Source organism: Pongo abelii, chromosome 7 (assembly GCF_028885655.2).
Source record: "Pongo abelii isolate AG06213 chromosome 7, NHGRI_mPonAbe1-v2.0_pri, whole genome shotgun sequence".
Lineage (NCBI taxonomy): Eukaryota > Metazoa > Chordata > Mammalia > Primates > Hominidae > Pongo > Pongo abelii.
The window spans coordinates 60,910,517-60,933,231 of NC_071992.2; the positions used below are offsets into that span (position 1 = coordinate 60,910,517).

Genomic DNA, 22,715 nt, shown 5'->3' on the forward strand with positions numbered 1-22,715 from the left:
CCCCTGTGCTATGGGGAAAAATATCACCCCCCCTCCCCCACTGGATATTACGATCCACGTCACAGGGGGGTGGACACCCCTAGCAATATGGGGAATAATATCACCCCACTCTTCCCCCCCCCGGATATTACGATCCACATCTCAGGATAGACACCCCCCAAACATTGCAGAGGGGTGAACACCTCCTGCGATATAAAGAGCAATATCAACTCCCCCACCTGGATATTACCACCACAACGCAGGGGCTGGACACCCCCCGTGATATGGGGAGTAATATCACCCCTTCTCGCCTCCCCCTCGGATATTATGATGCACATCACAGGGGGGTGATTACCTTCCATGCTATGGGGAGTAATATCAACCCCCTCTCCCCCGCTGAATATTAGGATTCACATCACAGGGGGTTGGACACCCCCCAGGATATGGGAAGTAATATCACCCCCCTCCCACCCTGAGTGTTACGATTCATATCGCAGAAGGGTGAACATCTCCTTCAATTTGGGGAGTAATATCAACCCCCTCTCTCTCCCTGGATATTACAATCCACATTGCAGGGGGGTGGACACTCCCCCATGATATAGGGAGTAATATCACCCCCTCTCACTCTGGATATTATAATCCACATTGCAGGGATGTGGACACCCTCCGCGATTTGGGGACTAATATCACCCCCTTCCCCCTGGATACTAGGATATACATGGCAGGGTGGTGGACAGCCGCCGCGATATGCGGAGTAATGTCACCCCCACTTTTGGATATTAGGACCCACATCGCAGGGAAGTGGAAACCCCCCTCGATATTGGGGATAATGTCATCCTCCTCTTCCCCGCTGGATACTATGATCCACATCGCAGGGGTTGGACACCCCTCGCGATATGGGGAGTAATATTACTTCTCCTTGCCCCCAGATATTATGATCCACATCGCAGGAGGGTAAACAACCCCCATGATATGGGAAGTAATATCACCCTCATCTTCCCCCCTGAATATTATGATCCGGGGTGGACACACAGCATGTTTACGATATTGTAATATCATCCCTCCTACTGGTATCCTACTGGGAATTTTGAACAATATCACAGAGAAGTGTACACCCACTGCGATAATAGAAGTAATATCGTCCTCTTCCACAGTATCACAGGAATGTTTATACTCCCTGCGATATTAGGAGTAATGTCATCCACTACTTGTTAAAATTATGAACAGTATCACAGGGTGCTTTTATACCCCCTGCGATATTGGAAGTAATATCTTCCTCTTGTCATCTTGATATTGGGAACAATATCACAGACGTGGTGTACATCCCCTGTGATATTGGGAGTAATATCATCCTTTCTGCCTTTGAATATTAAGAGTGAGATCATGGGTGTGGGGGGGTGAGCATTCCCAGCGAAATTAAGAGCAATATCATCCTCTCCCGTCCTGGATATAAGGAACAGTGTCACAAGAGGGGGTGTACACCTCCTGCGATATGGAGAGTAATATCACCCCACTCTGCCCCCATGGATATTACAATCCAGGGTGGACACAGAGAGTGTTTACGATATTGTGAGTTATGTCATCTTCCATCCTGGAAATTATAAACAATATCACAGAGGTGTGTACACACCATGCAATATTGGAAGTGATATCCCCCTGGATATTAGGAGCAGTATCACAGGGGTGTTCATACTTCCTGCGATATTGGGAGTAATGCCATCCTGTCCCCATTAAATTATGAACAGTATCACAGGGGGTGTGTACACCCCGTGTGATATTGGGAGTAATTTCATCCTCTCCTCTCCTGGATATTGGCAACAATATCACAGGTGTGGTGGACATCCCTATGGTATTTTTCATAATCACAGGGGTGGCGTACATCCTCTGTGACATTGTTCCCAATATTCTCCGGCTTCGAATATTAAGAACAATCTCACTGGGAGATTGTGCACTCCCTGCCATATTAAGAGTAATATCATCCTCTCCCCCCTGGATATTAGACACAGTATCACGGCCGGGTGTACAACTCCTGCGATATGGGGAGTAATATCACTTCCCTCTGCCCTGCTGGATGTTACTCTCCAGGATGGACACACAGCGTGTTTACGATATTGTGAGTAATATCATCTCCCTTCCTGGAAATTATGAACAATATCACAGAGGGATGTACACCCCCTGCGATATTGGAAGTAATATCATCCTCTTCCCCCTGAATATTAGGATCAGTATCACAGGGGTGTTTATATTCCCTGCGACATTGGGAGTAATGTCATCCTCTCCACATTAAAATTATGAACAGTATCACAGGGGACGTGTACACCCAGTGTGATATTGGGAGTAATATCATCCTCTCCTCTCCTGGATATTGGGAACAATATCACAGGGACGGTGTACATTCCCTGTGATATTGAGAGTAAAATCATATTGTCTGCCTTTGAATATGAAGAACAATATCATTGGGGGATTATGCACTCCCTGTGATATTAAGAGTAATATTATCCTCTCACCCTTGGATATTAGGAACAATATCACAGGTGAGGTGTACACCTCCTACAATATGGGGAGTAATATCATCCTCTCCCCACCTCCCAAATATTAGAAACAATATCACAGGGTGGGTGCACAGAACCTGTGGTATTGAAAATAATATTATCCTCTCCCCCTCTGGATATTAGGAACAATATCACAGAAGGGTGTGCATTCCCTGCGATATTGGGAATAATATCATCTTTTTTCCTGAACGTTAGGAGCAATATCACAGGGTGGGTGCATATCCACTGTTATATTGGCAGTAATGTCATACTCTACCCCCTGGAAATTAGGAGCAATATCACAGGCATGGTGTACACCCCCTGCGGTATTGGGAGTAATATCATCCTCTCTTCACTTAGATATTAGGAATAATATCACAAGGGGGGTTTACACCCCCTTCGCTATTGGGAGTAATGTCATTCTCTCTTCTTCAGGATATTAGGAATTATGTAACAGGCAGCATGTACACGCCCTGTGATATTGAGAGTAATATCCTCTCCCAACCTGGATATTAGGAACAATATCACAGAAGTGGTGTACACTTCTTCGATATCGGTAATAATATCATCCTCCCCGCTACTGGGTATAAGAAACAATATCATAGGCGAGGTGTACACCCCCTGCAATATTGGGAGTAATATCATTCTCTCCCCATCTGGATATAAGGAACAATATCACAGGGTGCGTGTACACTTCCTACGATATTGGGAGTAATATCATCCACTGACCCCCTGGATATTAAGAACCATATCACAGAAGGGGTGCAGACACCCTGCAGTATTGTCAGTAATATAATCCTCTCCCCTGCTGGATATTAGGAACAATACCACAGGGGGGTTGTACACTCACTGCGATATCGGGAGTAATACCATCCTCTACCCCCGGATAATAGGAACAATATCACAGGGGGGTGTGTACACCCCCCTGTGATATTGGAAGTAATGCCTTCCTCTTCCCCTCTAGATATTAGGAAATATATCAAAGGGGGGGGGCTGTTCACTCCCTGCGCGATTTGGAGTAATATCACCCTCTCCCCCACATGGACATTAGGAAAAATGTCACAGGGTGTGTACACACACTGAGATATTGTATTATCATCCTCTGTTTCCCTGGATATTTGGAAGCATATCCAGGTGGGGTGTTCACCTCGTGCGATTTTGGAAGTAATATCATCCTTTCTCAACCTGCATATTAGGAATAATATAACAGGGAGGGTGTATGCCGCCTGTGGTATTAGAATTAATATCATCCTCTTTCCCCCTTGATACTAAGAACAATATAAACCCCCTGCGACGTGGATCGTAATATCTAGGGGTGGAGAGGAGGGTTGATATTGCTCCCCATATTGCGGGGGTTGTCCATATCCCTGAGATGTGGATCATAATGTCCAGGGTAGGGGAGATGGGGTTCATATTACTCCCTCCTCTCACCTTCACAGAGGTGTTTCCCCTCTGTGATATGGTTCGTAATATCCAAGGCGGGAGATGATATTACTCCCAAAGTAGTAGGCATTGTACCCCCTGTGTGATATGGTTCGTAATGTCCAAGGGTGAAGATGATATTACTCCTAATGTCGAGGGGGTGCACCCCTTCTAGGATATGGTTCTTAATATCCAAAAAGGGAGATGATATTTCTCCCAGTGTCGCAGAATATGTACCACCTCTGTGATATATTTCAGAATATCGAATGGGGGGAGATGATATTACTCCCAGTGTCTCAGGGGGTTTTCCCTCTCTGTTATATGGTTTGTGCTATTTAATGGGGCAGATGATATTACTTCTAACGTCGCAGAGGGCGCACCCTCTCTGTGATATTGTTCATAATATCTAAGGAGGAAGATGATGTTACTCCCAATATCGCAGGGGGTGTACCTCTTTGTGATATTTTTTGTAATATCCAATGTGGGAGATTATCTTACTCCCAATATCGCAGACGGTTTACCCCTTTGTGTTATTGTTCGTATTTATCCAAAAGGGGAGAAGAAGTTACTCCCAATATCACAGGGGCTGTCACCCCTCTGTAATAATGTTTGTAATATCCATGGAGATAGATGATGTTACTCCCAGTATAGCAGTGTGTGTACTCCTTCTGTGATATTGTTCATAATATCCAATAAAGGAGATGATATTATTTCCAATATAGCAGTAGATGCACCCCCTCTGTGGTACTGTTTGTAATATGCAAAAGGGGAGATGATTTTACTCCCAGTATGGCTGGGGGTGTAGCACTTCTGTGATATTGTTCGTAATATAAAAAGGTGGAAATAATATTACTCCCAATATCGCAGTGATGTACCCTATCTGTGATGTTATTCATAATATCCAAGGGGGGAGATGATGTTATTCTCAATATCGCAGGGGGTCTACCCCTCTGTGGTATTGTTGATAATATACAAGGAGGGACATGATGTTCTCCTAATATCGCAGGGGGTGTACACCCTTTATGATATTATTTATAATATCCAAAGGGGGAGATGATGTTACTCTCAATATTGCGGTCGGTGTACTCACTCTGTGATATTGTTCATAATATCCAAGTGAGGAGATGATGTTACTCCCAATATCACAGGGGTGTACCCCCTCTGTGACATAGTTCATAATATCCAAAAGAAGAGATGTTACAGTCAATGTCGCAGGGGGTGTACTCCCTTTGGGATATTGTTCATAATATCCATGTGGGGGAGATCATGTTACTCCCAATATCGCAGGGGGTGTATATCCTCTGTGATATTGTTCATAATATCCAAGGGAGGAGATGATGTTACTGACAGTATCACAGAGGGTGTACCCTTCTGCGATATTGGTCGTAATACCCAATGGGGAAGATGGAAGATGATGTTACTCCCAATATTTCAGGGGGTGTAACCCTTCTGTGATATTCTGTGTAATATTTAAGGGGGGAGATGATGTTACTCCAAATATCACAGAAGGTGTACCCCTTCTGTGATATTGTTTGTAATATCCAAGAAGGGAGGTGTTGTTACTCCCAATATCACAGGGGTTGTACCCCCTCTGTCATATTGTTTGTAATCCCTAAAACGGGAGATGATGTTACTACCAATGTCGCAGGGGTCTACCACCTCTGTGATATTGTTTGTAATAGCCAAGGAAAGAGATGATGTTACTCCTAATATTGCAGAGGGTGTACCCTTTGTGATATTGTTCGTGATATTCAAGCCTAGAGATGATGTTACTCCAAATATTGCAGGCAGTTTACCCCCTCTGTGATATTGTTCTGAGTGTCTAAGTGGGGAGATGATGTTACTTCCAATATCACAGGCAGTGTACCCCCCTCTGTGATATAGTTCATAATATCCAAAAGCAGAGACGAATTTACTGTTAAAATCGCCGGGGGTGTACCCCCTCGGGTTACTGTTTGTAATATTTAAAGGAAAAATGATGTTACTCCCAATATCGCAGGGGGTTTACACCCTCTGTGATATTGTTTGTAATATCCAAGGGGGTGATGATGTTACTCCCAGTATCGCAAAGGGTGTACCCCTTCTGTGACATTGGTTGTAATATCCAAGGTGGGAGATGATGTTACTCCCAATACCACAGAGATAGTAACCCCTCTGTGTTATTCTTTGTAATATTCAAAGTGGGAGATGATGTTACTCCAAATACCGCAGGGTTGTAGCCCTTCTGTGATATTGTTTGTAATATCAAAGAAGGGAGGTGATGTTACTCCCAATATCTCAGGGGGTGTGCCCCCTCTGTTATACTGTTCATGATCCCTAAAAGGGGAGATGATGTTACTACCATATCGTAGTAGTCTACCACTCCTGTGATATTGTTCATAATAGTCAAGGATAGAGATGATATTTCTCCCAATATCTCGGAAGGTGTACTTCTTTTGATATTCTTTGTAATATTCAAGGGGAAAGATGATGTTACCCGAATATTGCAGGTGGTTTACGCCTTCTGCGATATTGTTCATAATATCCAATGGGGGAGATAATATTACTTCCAGTATTGCAGGGGGTGTACCCCTTCTGTGAAACTGTTCATAATATCCAAGGGTGGAGATGATGTTCCTTCCAATATCGCCAGACGTTGTTGATATTACTTCCAATATCTCATGGGGTGTACACTCACTTGTTACATTGTTTGCAATATCTGGGGAGAGGAGAAGATGATATTACTGCTCATATCTCAGTATGTGTACACCTGCCTGTGATACTGTTCATAATTTCCAGAGGGAAAGAGGATGATATTACTCCCCATATCAGAGGGGGTGTACACTCCCCGTGATATTGTTCATAGTATTCAAGTGGAAAGAGAATGATATTACTCCCAATATCGCAAAGGGGTTACAACCCTCTGTGATATTGTTCGAAATATCCAGGGGGAGAGACGATGACATTACTCTCAATATCTCAGTGGGAGGACATCCAACTGTGATATTGTTCATAATACCCAAGGGGATAGAGGATGATATTACTCCCAATATCACAGGAGGTGTAAACCCCTTTGTGATACTGTTCCTAATGTCAAGGAAAGAAGAGGTTGATATTAATCCCAATATTACAGGGGTGTACCCTCGCCTGTGGTATTGTTCATAATACCCAGGAAGGGAGAGTATGATATTACCTCCAATTTCGCAGGTGGTGTACACCCCCCTGTGATATTGTTCATAATATCCAGGGAGAGAGAGTATAGTATTACTGCCATATTGCAGGGGTTGTACACCTTCCTGTGGTATGTAGTTCATAATATCCAGAGGAAGAGAGGATGATATTACTCCCAATATCACAGGGGGTGCACACCCCCCTGTGATATTGTTCATAATATCCAGGAGAAGAGAGGATAATATTACTGCCTGTATCACAGGGGTGTACACCTTTCTGTGATATTGTTAGTAATATCCAGACAGGGAGAGGATGATATTACTCCAGTATCGCCGAGGGTGTACCCCTTGTGATATTGTTTGTAATATTCAGGCCTGGAAATTATTTTACTCCAAATATTGCAGGCGGTCTACCCCCTTTGTGGTGTTGTTCTTAATATGTTGTTAATAGGTTCTTAATGTTATTAATGTCTTAATATGTTGTCAATATATCTTAATATGTTATCAATATGATGTTACTTCTAATATCGTACAGGGTGTACCCCCTCGGTGATATAGTTTGTAATATCCAATAGAGAGATGATGTTACAGTCAATATCACAGGGGGTGTAACCCTCTGGGATACTGTTTGTAATATTTATGGGGTGAGATGACGTTACTCCCAGTATCGCAGTGGTGTACCTCCTGTGTGATATTGATCATAATATTTAAAGGAAAAATGATGTTACTCGCAATATCACAGAAGATGTGCCCCCTCTGTGATATTGTTTGTAATATCCAATGGGGTGATGATGTTACTCCCAGTATCGCAAAGGGTGTACCCCTCTGTGATGTTCTTTGTAATATCCAAGAGGGGAGATGATGTTACTACAAATATCACAATGGTGTACCCCTTCTGTGGTATTGTCATAATATCAAAGAAGGGAGGTGATGTTACTCCCAATGTCGCAGGGGGTGTACCCCCTCTGTTATATTGTTCATAATCCCTAAAAGGGGAGATGATGTTACTACCAATATCGCAGGGGTCTACCACCTCTGTGATACTATTCATAATAGCCAAGGAAAGAGACTATGTTTCTCCCAATATCACAGAGGATGTACCCCTTTTGATATTGTTTGTAATATTCAAAGGGAAAGATGTTGTTACACCAAATATTGCAGGTGATTTACACCCTCTGTGATATTGTTCATAATATCCAATGGAGGAGATAATGTTACTTCCAATATTGCAGGGGGTGTAGCCCTTCTGTGAAACTGTTCGTAATATCCAAGGGTGGAGATGATGTTCCTTCCAGTATCTCCGGAGGTTGTTGATATTACTTCCAATATCTCCAGGGGTGTACATCTACCTGTTATGTTGTTCATAATATCCAGGGGAATGAGAGGATGTTACTACTGCTCACATCTCAATATGGGTACACCCCCCGTGATATGGTTTATAAAATCCAATGGGAAAGAGGATGATATTACTCCCCATATCAGAGGGGGTGTACACCCCTCTGTGATATTGTTCATAATATCCAAGGCGGGAGAGTATAATATTACTCCCAATATCGCAGATAGTGTACACTCCCCTGTGATATTGTTCATAATATCCACAAGGAAAGAGGATGATATTACTGCCAGTATCACAGGGTGTGTACACCTTCCTGTGATATTGTTTGTAATATCCAGAGGGGGAGAGAATGATATTTCTTCCAATATCACAGGGGTTGTACACCCCCCCCCCCAGTGATAGTGTTCATAATATCCAGGGTGAGAGAGGATGATATTACTCCCAATATCATAGGGGGGATGCCCCCGGGATATTGTTCGTAACATCAAGGGTGGATAAATTGCTATTATTCCCCATATCACAGGGTTTCTTTACCCCCTTGTGATATTTTCATAATATCCACGGGGGGAGAAGATAATATCACTCCCAATGTCGCAGGGAGTGTACACCCTCCGTGGATACTATTCATAATATTTAGGAGGGAGAGGATAATATTACTACCAATAATGCAAGGGGTGTATACCCCCCTGTGATATTGTTCGTAATATCCAGCAGGGGAGAGGATGACATTATTCAACGGGGAGAGATGTTGACTGTCATACCTGGGTTTAGGGCAATTTGTAAGATCGTGAGTCCATATGCGCGTGTAGGCCTCAGAGAGGTTTGCAACTCTCAGACATGTTGTATAAAGTTCTCAGATGTTGAGGAGAGTGTCATACAATGGCCAGCACACATGATAGTGTGACTCTCATATACACAACTAGCTAATAGTTAATGGTGACACCTTTAGAGATGAAGAGGTTGTGTCATATCCCTTGGCCTTGTACACTGGCATTGAGACTTTTTGGTTTAAATTCCTTTCCATAAGGGCATGGGTACATATCACTGGGTCAGAATCATGATAATGTGACCCTTCTGCCTGGGCCCTGCAAACAGAAGATACTTTCACATATCTTTTGGCCTACTGGCTAGGTGATATGTCTCTCCTGCCAGTGCCCTGCCCACAGGGGACACAGTGACATATCACTACATATAGCATCTAGGTAATGTGACTCTCCTCTGCTGACTGGATCATGCCCACTGAAGAAATTGTGACATACCACTGAGTGCAAAACCTGGGTGACATGACTCACCTCTGTGTCCTGAACTCTTCCAAGAGAGGGAATTAGTACATATTTCTGAGACCAGCACCTAGGTGGTGTGATTTTCTTTTTTTTTCTTCAAACCTGTCTACATTGGGCGTGGTGACATATTACTTCAGGCTTTACCCAGGTGATGTGGCTCTTCTGCCTGGTTTCTGCCCACATCTTAGATTGTGGCATATAACTAGGGAAGCACGTAGGTGATATAACTCTCCTTTTCTTCCTGGGCCCTGACTACTGGGGACACTGTGATGTATCTCTGAGCCCGTGAACTAAGTGAAGTGACTTCTTCTATCTGATCTTTACAATGGGGAGATTGTGCCATATTGCTAAGCCCAGCATTCAGGTTATTTGACTCTCCTTTTTTTCTCAAACCATGCCCACAAACGGAAATTTTTACCTATTGCAGTGCCCAGCACCCAGATAATGTTTCTCTTTTGCCTGAGTCCTGCATATAGAAAAGATTATATCATATTGCTGGGCCCAGCACTATGATAATGTGGCTCTTATGCCTGTCCCAAAGCCACAGAAGATATTTTGACATATCCTGGGCCCATTGTGTAGGTGTTTTGGCTCTAATCCCTTGTCTTATTTTTTCCACGTATGGGATTGTGTCATATTGCTGAATCCAGCACCCAGTTAATGTGACTCTAATTCCTATATCCTGCATAGAGAGGGCATTGTGGCATGTTGCTTGGAATAGCACCTAAGTGATGTTATTCTCCTGCCTAGTTTTTTGCCTACAGATGAAACTATGACATATACCTCACTCCAGTTCACAGGCATGATTGTCAAACTTATATTGAGATAAAGCCAATAGGAGATATTTTGCCTTTCATCGCTAGGCTTAAGACAATAGGGAAGGTCCTGGGTGGCATATTTGTACCAAACTCACAGAATTTTACAACGCTAACTCATAACATATAAACCCCTTGGGTGGTAAAGAGAGTTTCATGACAGGGACCAGCAAAAAGTTCATACTGGGACTCTATTACACTCCCAGGTGAAAGCAAATGTTGTCACCATCCCATGTGTCCAAAGCCTACTATTAGGGGCCTGAGTCTAACAAGTGAATACAGTGCAAAGTTGGAATTGTGATCTTCATATGTGGATCTGGCCACAGGTGGGATGGTGATTCATTTCTGTATCTAGCTCATAGGCATAATAATGAGCCTCATCCCTGAACCTGGCCTACAAAAGACATGTTGACTGTTATAACTGGGTTTAAGGCAATATGCAAGATCATGAATCCAAACAAGCATGTAGGCTTCAGAGTGGCTTGCAACTCTCATATATGCAGTATAAATCCTTCAAATGTAGTGTCATACAATGGCCCAGGAAACATGTTAGATTGTGACTCTCATATACACATCCAGCTCACAGTTAATGGTGTCACACTCAAAGACAAGGAAATTTGGCCTATTACTAGGCTTAGCACCCAGGTGTTGAGACTTTTTGGGTTAAATTCCTTACCATGGGTACATTGTGACATATCACTGGGTTAGAATCAAAATAATGTAACTGTTCTGCCTGGACGCTGCCAACAGGGAATATTATCACATATCTGTGGGCCTATAAGCTAGTTGATTTGTCTCTCCTGCCTCTGCCTTGTCCCCAGAGGACACTGTGAAATATCATTTGACTTAACATCTAGGTCATGTGACTGTCCTCTCCTGCCTGGGTCCTGCTCACCAAAGAAATTGTGACATATCGCTAATTGCAAAATCCAGGTGATGTGACTTTCATTCATATTCTAGGTTCTTCCAGGAGAGGGGATTATTACATATTGCAGAGCCTAGCACCCAGGTAGAGTGGCTCTCTTCTTTTTTTTTCTTCCCTGTCTATGGTCAGCTTGGTGACATACTATTTGAGGCTATACCCAGGTGATGTGACTCTTCTGCCTAGGCCCAGCCTGCATATGAGATTATGCTGTATCACTGGCTCAGCACCCAGATGATGTGACTCTCCTGACTTGTCCCTTTTCACAGGTGAAATTGTGACATATATGTGGGTTAATCACACATGTGCAATAATAACTCTTATACCTGGATCCAGTCAGTAGTGGTATTTTGACTCTTATAGCCAGTCTCATGGCTATGGGTAAAGTCCTGGATTTTTCACTTGTATAAAGTTCACGAAGAATTATAGCACTCAGGTATTTCATATAAAGCCGTAATGTTACAAAGAGTGTCATAACAGAGACCAGCAACCAGGTGAGAATGTGAGTCTTATGTGCACACCTAGCTGACACGATTGTCATTCTCACACATGAACAGGGCCTTGGAATGAAGTACTAAATCTCACACATATAAAGCAATCAAAGGTTGAAATAACTACGCTCATACAGGGATCTTATTCACAGGTGGCTTGGTAACATTTGAACCATGATACAGCACACCTGTGGGGCTGTGACTCCCCTACTGGAACACAATCTTCAAGTGGGATTGGGGCTGTTATACAATGATCTTGTGCATTGTTGAGACTGTGACTCCTCCACTTAGACCCAACTCATAGAAAGAGTTTACTCACATGCATGAAACCAGGGCTTGTGTGGGATGTGAAACTTATATCCAAACCTTTCTGAGAGTGTGATTGGGACAGGTAACTTTCCCCAGCACATTAATAATTTCACTCTCTTTTCTAGACCCAGACCACAGAGAAAATTGTGCCATACATAGAACAAGCACCTAAGCAATATATAATGCCTTCCTTGGCTCTGCCTATAAAGGGCACTTATATATACTGGGACCTCACCCAGATGATGTGAATTATCTGCGAAAAACCTACCTACAAAGAGAACTGTGTCTTATATCTAGGTCCATCACATAAGTGATGTAACTCCCTTCTACTGCATTGGCGAGGCATTTACAATGCATTGTGACACGTAACTGGGTACTTCACCCAGACGATGTGATTCTCCTTTTGGCTTTTGCCAACAGGAAGCATTGTAACATATCACTTGGCTCAGCACCTAGGTGTTGTTTTTTCGCTTTTGCCTGCGTCCTGGCCACAGGGAAATTGTGACATATTGCTGGGCCCAGCAACAATGTGAGGTAACTCTCCAGCTTTGGTACTGCCCATTAGTACCATTGTGACATATATCTAGGGCAATTGCATAGGTGAAGTGAGTCTCTTGCCAAAGTCCTGCCCATAAAGGAGGTTTTGATATGTCACTGAAATCAGAATTCAGATTATGTGACTCTTCTGCCAGTGTCCTGTCCACAAGGTGGATTGTGACATCTCACTGGACCTGAACCCACATAGGTGATGTGACTTTCTTGCCTTCTCTCTGGCCACAGGTGATATTGTGCCATATACCTGAGACCATAACAAAAGCCTAATAACAACTCATATGCCTGGAGCCAGGACACATGCAGGATGGTGACTCTTATTCTTAAACCTTTTCACAAGTGTAATTGTGACATATATATTTGCCCAGCTCCTGAGTGATTTACTAATTTTGCCTAGGTATAGCCCACAAATAAGATTTTGGGCCAAGAACCTTGGTGACTTGATGATGCTATCTTAACAGTGTCCTCTGGGGGGATTGTAACATATTGCTGGACCCGTCATCTAGGTTACATGACACTCCTCTCCTGTACCCTGCTTCCTTTGGCAATCGTAGCCTTTCTAAACACTGCATCCAAATGATATGACTCTCTTGCCTGGGCCCTGTCAACAGGCAGCATTGTGAAATATTTTTTGGCCCATCATTAGGTAATATGACTCTCCTCTCCTGCCTGGACACTGCCCACAAAGAACACAAAGAACATTGTGCCACAGATCTGGACCTAGCACACAAGTTATGTGACATTTCTGACAGAACCCAGCCTACATAGAGAATATTGGAATATTTCTGGTCCAGCATTTAGGTGATGTGGCTGTTCTGCCTGCTTCATAACCACAGAGGGAATTGTAATATATACCTAGGCACAGCTCACAGGAATGATGATGGCTCTCATATGTGGACTCAGCCAATAGAGGATATAGTGACTCTTATAACTAGGTTTAGGGACATGCATGATGTCCTGGATCACCTTCTTGTGCAAATGCCAGAAAAGAATACAATACTCACACATATTTTACAAAGTCTTTGGGTTATACAGAGTCAAATCAGTGCTCAGCATACAGGTAAAATTGTGAGTCTTGTATGAACTCCCAGCTGACAGTAAGGACTGTCATCATCTCACATGGATGAAGCCAACTGTCACACATGAAAACAGGACATGTGTGGTATTGTAAATCTCATCTTTGGAATTTTCTGGCAGTGTGATTGTGATATAAATTTTTGCCAAGCATCTGTGTAATTTGACTCTCCAGCCTTATTCCAGCCCATACATGGGATCGTGATACCTACCTAGCCCAAGCTCGAGGTGATGTGACTCTCCTGCCTGGGCCCTTCACTCAGTAAGGATTGTGACATATCACTGGATCTAGGACCCAGGTGATGTTACATTTTTACCAGCGCCATTCCCACCAAAATTATTATGACATATTTCTGTGTTCATCTCATAGGTGATGTAACTCTCCTTTCTGGAATGGGCTGTGCATAAGAGAATGATAGTAAAATATTGCAAGACCAGGCACGCAGGTGAGGGTACTCTTTTTCCAGAGCCATGCCCAAAGGAGGACATTGTGATGCATCTCTGGGCCTATCATCTAAGTTATGTGGCTCTCCTGCTTGGGCCCTGCAAACCTGGAGAGTGACATATTTCTAGGTCAGGCACACCAGTGATGGTACTCATTGTCAGGGCTATGCTTCATAGAGGACATTGTGATGTATTTCTGGGCCTATCACCTAGGTGAAGTGACTCCCTCCTTGGGCCCTACCCATATGGTGCATTGTGGCATAAGCAGAGAACCTGCACCTAGGTGATGTAACTCTCTTGCCTGGGTGTTGTCCTAAGAGATCCTTGTGACATATCTCAGGACCCAGCTCCTGAGTGATGTGGCTCTTCTGCCTGGTTTCTGCCCACATGTTACATTGCAACTTATTCCTAGGGAAGCACCTAGGTGATATAACTCTCCTCATCTACCAGAGCCCTGCCTGGTGGGGACATCGGGACATATCTCTGAGCCCATGACCTAAGTGATTTGACTCTGTTTTTCTGCCTGGGCCTTCACAATAGGAGGATTTTGACACATAGCTGAGCCCAGCACTCAGGATATGTGGCTCTCCTCTTTTTCCCAAACCATGCCCACAAAAAAGGAATTTTGACCTATTGCAGGGCCCATCACCCAGATGATGTTACTCTTCTGCCTGAATTCTGCATAAAGAGAAAATTATGGCATATTTCATATTGCTGGGCCCAGCACCTTTATGATGTGACTCTCTTATGCTGAAGCCATCGAAGATATTTTTATATTTCTTGGGCCCATTAGGTAGGTGTTTTGGGGATCCCATAACTTGTCTTGGTTTTTTCCTCATGTGGAATGGTGTCATATTGGGTCCAGCACCCAGTTAATGTGGCCCAATTTCCCAGCCCTGCCTAGAGTAGGCATTGTGGCATATTGCTTGTCACAACACCTAAGTGATGTTACCCTCCTGCCTATATTTTGCCAACAAATGAGATTATGACATACCTTGTTTAAGTTCACAGGCATGATGATCAAACTTATATTGGTATTAAGCCAACAGGAGATATTTTCCCTCAATTGCTAGACTTAGCACAATAGGTAAGGTCCTGGGTTGCATATTTATGCCAAGCTCACAGAAGCTTACGCCACTAATTTATATTGTATAAACTCTTTTGTGGTATAGAGTTTCACAACAGGAAACAGTAAAAAGTTCAGATTGGGATTCTTGATTACACCCCCAGGTGAAATTAAAAGTTGTCACCATCCTACATTTACAAAGCCCACTGTTGAGGTCCTGAGTCTAACAAAGTAATAAAGCAAAAAGTTGGAATTTTGACTTTTATATGTGGATCTTGCCACAGGTGGGATGGTGACTCATTTCTGGACCCAGCCCACAGGCTTAATAATGGGTCTTCTCTCTTAACCCTGTCTATAGGAGAGATGTTGACTATCAAACCTGGATTTAGGGCAATATGTAAATTGTGAGTCCATAAACCTCAGAGAGGTTTGCAACTCTCATGCAGGTTTTATAAAGCCCTTGGATATTTTAGACAGTGTCATACATTGGCCCAGCACATATGTGTGATTGTGACTCTAATATACACACTCAACTAAAAGTTAAAGGTGTCACCCTCAAAGATAAGGAGACTGTTTCACATCACTGGGCCCTAGTACCCAGGTGTTGAGACTTTTTAGCTCAAATTCCTTTCCATGGGTGCATTGTTACATATCGCTGGGTCAGAATCATAATACTGTGACTCTTCTGCCTGGGCCCTGTCAACATGGGATAATATCACATGTCTCTGATCCTATTAGCTAAGTGATGTGTCTCTCCTCCCAGTGCCCTGCCCACAGGGGACACTATGACATATCACTAGATACAGTATCTAGGTAATGAGACTCTCCTCTCCTGCCTTGATCCTGCCCACTGAAGAATTTGTGACATACCACTGAGTGCAAAACTTAGGTGATGTGACCCTCCTCTTTGTGCTGGACTCTGCCAAGAGAGGGAACTTTTACATATTGCTGAGCCCAGAACCTATGGAGTGTGACTATCCACTATTTTTTCAACCTGTTTTCGTTGGACATGATGACATATTATTTGAGACTATACCCAGGTGATATGACTCTTCTGCCTGGGTTCTGTCTACAGAGGAGATTATAATATATTCCTGGCTCAGCACCCAGATGATGTGACTCTTCTGTCTTTTCTCTATGCAAAAGTGAAATTGTGACATATACCTGGATTCAGCTCATATGCACAATAATAACTCTCATACATAGACTCAGCCAGGGAGATATTTCAACTCACAGGCAGTCTTATGGCCATGGGTAAAGTCCTAGATATCTCACTTGTAAGAATTCACAGAAAAGTATGCTACTCAGGCATATCATATAAAGCCTAAGTGGTATGAAGAGTGTCATAAAATGCACCAGAAACCAAGTACTGTTGGGACTCTTGGGTGCACACCCAGTTTATATGATTGTCATTCTCACACATGAACAGAGCCTATGAATGAGGTGCTAAATCTCATGCATATAAGCAGTTCACCCTCGAAATTGTTACTCTCATACATAAATCTGATCCACAGGTGGTTTGGTGATGTTTGAGCCATGATTCAGCTGACCTGTTGTGCTTTGACTCTCCTACTGGAACACAATCTTCAAGTGGGATTGGAGCTCTTATACATGAATTTTTCCCGTTGTTGAGATTGTGACTCCTGTGTTTTGACCCAACTCATAGGAGGTGTTGACTCTCATATCTGAAGCCAGGTCTTGTGTGGGACTGTGAAACTTATTTCTGAACATTTTTGAGTGTGTGATTGAGAAATATGACTTTTCCCAGCATCTGAGTGTTTTGACTCTCCTTTCCAGGCTCAGAGTTGAAATTGTGACATATGTGCACCAAGCACCTAAGTGATGTGTAACACCTTCTTTGGCAATACGACAAAGTGCACTTTTACATATCACTGGGACCAGCACCCAGCTAATGTGAAATCTTCACCTGAACCCTGCCTACAAACAGCATTGTGTCTTTTATCTAGATCCATCACACTAGTGATGTGACCCTTCTACTGCCTTGGCCCTGCACTTATGGTGCATTGTGACATGTAACTTAGCACTGCACCCAGGAGATGTGATTCTTTTTTGGGGGGGTGATTCTGCCAATAGGAAGCTTTGTAACATATCACTTGTCTCAGCAACTAGGTGATGTTTCTTCTCTCTTGCCTGGGCCCTGACCATGAGACAGATTGTGACATATTGTTGAACCTAGCACCAAGGTGAGGTCACTCTCTTACCTTGGTCCTGCATGCAGGGGCCATTGTGACATATAGCCATGCCAATTGCCTAGGTGAAGTTTGTCTCCTCTCTTGCCTAAGCGCTTTCTACAGTGGGGCCTCCAGGTGATGTGACTCTTCTTCCAGAGTCCTGCCCACAAGGAGGATTGTGACATTTCACTGGATCAGCCCCCACTCAGGTGATGTGACTTTCCTTTCTTCTCTCTGCCCACAGAGAGAAGATATTTTGCCATGTACCTGAGACCATATCAAAGACCTAATAACAACTCTTGTACCTGGAGCCAGGACATGTGCAGGATGGTGACTCTCATCCCTGAACCTTTCCACAGGTGTTATTGTGACATATACCTTTGCCCAACTCCTGAGTGATTTAATAATCCTGCCTAGTTACAGCATACAGATGACATTTTGACATATACCGGGGCCGAGAACCTTGCTGATTTGACCCTCCTCTCTTAACAGCCTCCTCAGAAGGGATCATAACATTTCTCTGGACCCATTGTCTAGGTAATGTGACTCTCCTCTCCTGCCTGTACCCTGCTTCCAGTGAAGAGTGTAGCATTTCTAAGCACTGCATTCAAATGACATGACACTCTTGCCTGGGCCCTTTAAACAGGAGGCATTGTGACATATATCTAGGCCCATCATTTAGGTGATATGACTCTCATCTCCTGCCTGGATGCTCCCCACAGGGGGCATTATGCCACTGAGCTGGGCCTAGCCTCCATGTTTTGTGACCTTTCTGTTAGGGCCCTGCCTACAAAGGGAATATTTGATTATTTGTTGCTTAGGATTTAGGTGATATAGTTGTCATGCCTATTTAATAACCACAGAGGGGATCATGACATATACCTAGGTACAGGCATGATAATGACTCTTATATGTGGACCCCACTAATGGGAGAAATTTTGACTCTTATAACTAGGATTAGGGACATGAGTGATGTCCAGGATCTTCTCCTGGCAAAAAGATCACAGAAGCTTACAACACTCACACATATTTTATAACATCCTTGGGTTGTATAGGGAGTGTCATAACAGGGCCTAGCACACAGAGGAAATTGTATCGTATGCACACCCAGCTGCCAGTAAGGACTTTCACAATCACGGATGGATAAAGGCAACTGTCATACATGAAAACAGGATATGTGTGGTTTTGTAAATCTAATCCCTAGAACTTTATTGCATCGTGACTGTGATATAAATTTTTGCTAAGCACTTGTGTGATTTCACTCTTCAGACTGGTTCCAGCCTACATATGGCATTTTGATATCCACCTGGGTCAACTTGGAAGTGATGTGACTCTTCTGCCTGGGCCCTGCTCTCAGTAAGAATTGTGACATCACTAGATCCAGTACCCAGGTGACATTACATTCTGCCTGCACCATGCCCACAGATATCATTGTAACAAATCACTGTGTCCATCAATTAGAAGATGTAACTTTCCCCTCTGGAATGGGCCCTGCACACAGGGCAGGATAGTGACATATTCTTAGGCCAGGCACACAGGTGATAATACTCTGTTGCCAGGGCCATGCACAGAAGAGGACATTTTAACATATCACAGGGCCTATCATGTAGGTGATATGGCTCTTCTGCTTGGGACATGCCCACTTGAATAGTGACATATTGCTAGGCCAGCCACAAAGGTGATGGTACTCTTTCACCAGGGCCATGCTTTAAGGAAGGCTTTGTGACATATCTCTGGGCCTATCACCTAGGTGATGTGACTTCCTGCTTGGCCCTGCCCACATGGAGCATTGTGACATAAGGGTGGAACCTGAACCTAGGTGATGTAACTCTCTTACCTGGGTCATTTTCTAAGGGGGACTTGTGAATATCTCAGGACCCACAATCAAGTGATGTGGCTCTTCAGCATGGTTTCTGCCCACGTATCAAATTTTGACATATACCTAAAGAAGCACCTAGGTGATATGACTCTCTTTTTCTGCCTGAGACCAGCCTACTGGTGACATTCGACCATATCTGTGAGCCGATAGCCTAAGTAATGTGATTCTCTTCTGTCTGGGCCTTTACAATGGGAAGATTGTGACATATTGACGAGCCCATAATTTGGGTCATGTGACTCTTATCTTGTTGCTGAACAATGCCCATGAACAGCACTTTTGCCATATTTCAGGGCCCAGCACACAGATGATGTCACTCTTTTGCCTAGGTCAAGCATAAAAAGGAAATTATAGCACCTTTCTCAGCCAATAATCCTAATGATGTGACTCTCCTGCTTGTGCCAGAGCCACAGAATGTATTTTGACATATCGTTGGCCCATTCTATAGCTGTTTTTGCTCTCATCATTTTGCTGGGTTTCTTCCACGTGTGGTTTTATCATATTGCTGGCTCAGGCCATCAGTTAAGGTGAGCCTCTTTCCTAGGCCCTGCCTAGAGAGGGCATGGTGACATATTGCTTGGCACAGCACCTAAGTAATGTTAACCTTCTGCCTTGTTTTTTGCCACAAATGGGATTATGACATATACCTTGCTTCAGTTCAAATGCATGATGATCAAACTTATATTGGGATTCAGACAATAGGCGATATTTTGCCTCTCACCAGTAGGTTTAGGTCAACAGATAAGGTCTTTCATTCCATATTTGTACAAAGCTCACAGAAGTTATAACAATAACTCATATTATAAAAACTTCTTGGGTGGTACAGAAAGTTTCATAACAGGGCCCAGCAAAAAGTTAAGATTGTTACTCTTGACTACACACTCCAGTGATAGTAAAAGTTGTTACCATCCTACATTTACAAAGTCCATTGTTGAAGTCCTGAGTCTAACAAATGAATACAGCACAAAGTTGGAATTGTGACTTTCATAAGTGAGCCTGGCCACAGGTCCGATGGTGACTCATTTCTGGACCCAGCTTATAGGCATAATAGTGGTCTCATCCCTGAATCCAGCCTATAGAGAATTGTTGACCGTAATACCTGGGTTTAGGGCAATAGGTAAGATCATGAGTCCATATAAGCTTGTAGGCCTCAGAGAGGTTTGCAGCTCTCATGCATGTTTTATAAAGTTCTCAGATGTTGTAGAAAGCATCATACGATGGCCAGCACACATGTGAAATTGTGACTCTCATATGCACAACTAGCTAACAGTTAATGGTGTCACCTTTAAGGATGAGAAGTTTGTGTCATATCCCTTGGACTAGTACCCCAGTGTTGAGACTTTTTGGTTTAAATTCCTTTCCATAAGGGCATTGTTACATATCACTGGGTCAGAATCATGATAATTAGACTCTTCTGCCTGGGCCCTGCAAACAGGGGATATTTTCAGGTATCTCTGGGCCTACTGGCTAGGTGATATGTCTCTCCTCCCTGTGTCCTGCTCACAGGAGACACTGTGACATATCGCTAGATATAGCATCTAGATAATGTGACTCTCCTCTCCTGCCTGGATCATGCCCACTAAAAAAATTGTGAAATACCACTGAGTGGAAAACCTAGGTGACATGACTCTCTTCTTTGTCCTAAACTCTGCGAAGAGAGGAAATTATTACGTATTGCTGAGCCCAGTACCCAGCTGGTGTGATTCCCTTTTTCTTCTTCAAACCTGTCTACAGTGGTCATGGTGACATATTACTTCAGGCTGTACCCAGGTAAGATGGCCCTTCTGTCTGGTTTCTGCCCACATGTTAAATTGTGACATATAACTAGGGAAGCACCTAGGTGATATGACTCTCCTTTTCTGCCTTGGCCCTCCATACTGGGGACACTGGAATGTATCACTGAGCCCATGACCTAAGTGAAGTGACTCTCTTCTTCCATTTGGTCTTTAAAATGGATTATTGTGCCATATTGCTAAGCCCAGCACTACACTCAGGTTATATGACTCTCTTTTTTTTCTGAAACCATGCCCAGAAACAGAAATATTGACCTATTGCAGGGCCCAGCACCCAGATAATGTTACCCTTTTGTGTCGGTCCTGCATATAGAAAGAATTACAGCATATTGCTGGGCCCAGCACCCTGATAATGTGAATCTCATGCCTGTCCCAACACCACAAAAGGTATTTTGACATATCCTGGGCACATTATGTAGGTGCTTTCACTCTCATCCCTTGGCTAGGTTTTTTCCATATGTAGGATGGAGTCCTATTGCTGAGTGCAGCACCTAGTTAATGTGACACTAATTCCTATACCCTGTCTAAAGAGGGCATTGTGACATGTTGCTTGGCACAGCACTTAACTGATGTTACCCTCCTGCCTAGATTTTTGCCCACAAATGGGACTATGACATATACCTTACTACAGTCCACAGGCATGATGGTCAAACTTATGCTGGGATTCAGCCAACAGGAGATATTTTGTCTTTCATCACCAGGCTTAGGGCAATAGGTAAGGTCCTGGGTTGCATATTTGTACCAAGCTTACAGAACTTTACAACACTAACTCATAATGTAGAAACTCCTTGGGTGGTACAGAGAGTTTCATGACAGGGACCAGCAAAAAGTTCAGACTGGGACTCTCAATTACACTCCCTGATGAATGCAAATGTTGTCACCATCCCACGTGTAAAAGCCCACTCTTAAGGTCCTGAGTCTAACAAGTGAATACAGTAAAACGTTGGAATTGTGATCTTCATATGTGGATCTGGCCACAGGTGGGATGGTGACTCATTTCTGGATCTAGCTCATAGGCATAATGTGGGTCTCATCCCTGAACCCAGCCTACAAAAGACACGTTGACTATTATACCTGGGTTTAAGGCAATATGTAAGATCTTTAATCCATATGAGCATGAAGGCATCAGAGTGGTTTTCAACTCTTCTGCATGCTGTATAAAGCTTTTGAATGTTGTAGAGTGTCATACAGCAGCCCAGGAAACATGGGAGATTGTGACTCATATACACACCCAGCTCACAGTTAATGGTGTCAACCCCAAAGGCAAGGAGATTTGGCCTATTATTAGGCCTAGCACCCAGGTGTTGAGACTTTTTGGTTCAATTTTTTTTTCCCATTGGTGCATTGTGGCATATCACTGGGTTAGAATCATAATAATGTGACTCTTCTTCCTGGACACTGCCAACAGGAGATTTTATCACATATCTCTGGGCCTATTAGCTAGGTAATTTGTCTCTTCTGCCTCTGCCCTGTCCCTAGAG

At 43.4% G+C, this 22,715-nt stretch overlaps 1 protein-coding gene across 5 annotated transcripts in view; it reads left to right on the forward strand.

The window, feature by feature from the left end:
- The window catches only part of LOC129060988 (uncharacterized), a 72,530-nt gene that overhangs the window by 38,741 nt on the left and 11,074 nt on the right, over positions 1-22,715 (forward strand). Inside the window, exons 1-2 of one of the 5 annotated variants that reach the window (XR_008527889.2) lie at positions 17,840-18,102; positions 21,098-21,211. The exons of 3 other annotated variants lie outside the window; for them this stretch is intronic. The gene's annotated coding sequence lies outside the window, so the exon portion shown is untranslated. Of the gene's footprint in view, positions 1-17,839; positions 18,103-19,211; positions 19,969-21,097; positions 21,212-22,715 lie in introns of those variants that run through there. One more of the 5 variants, XR_008527888.2, reaches the window with a different exon arrangement.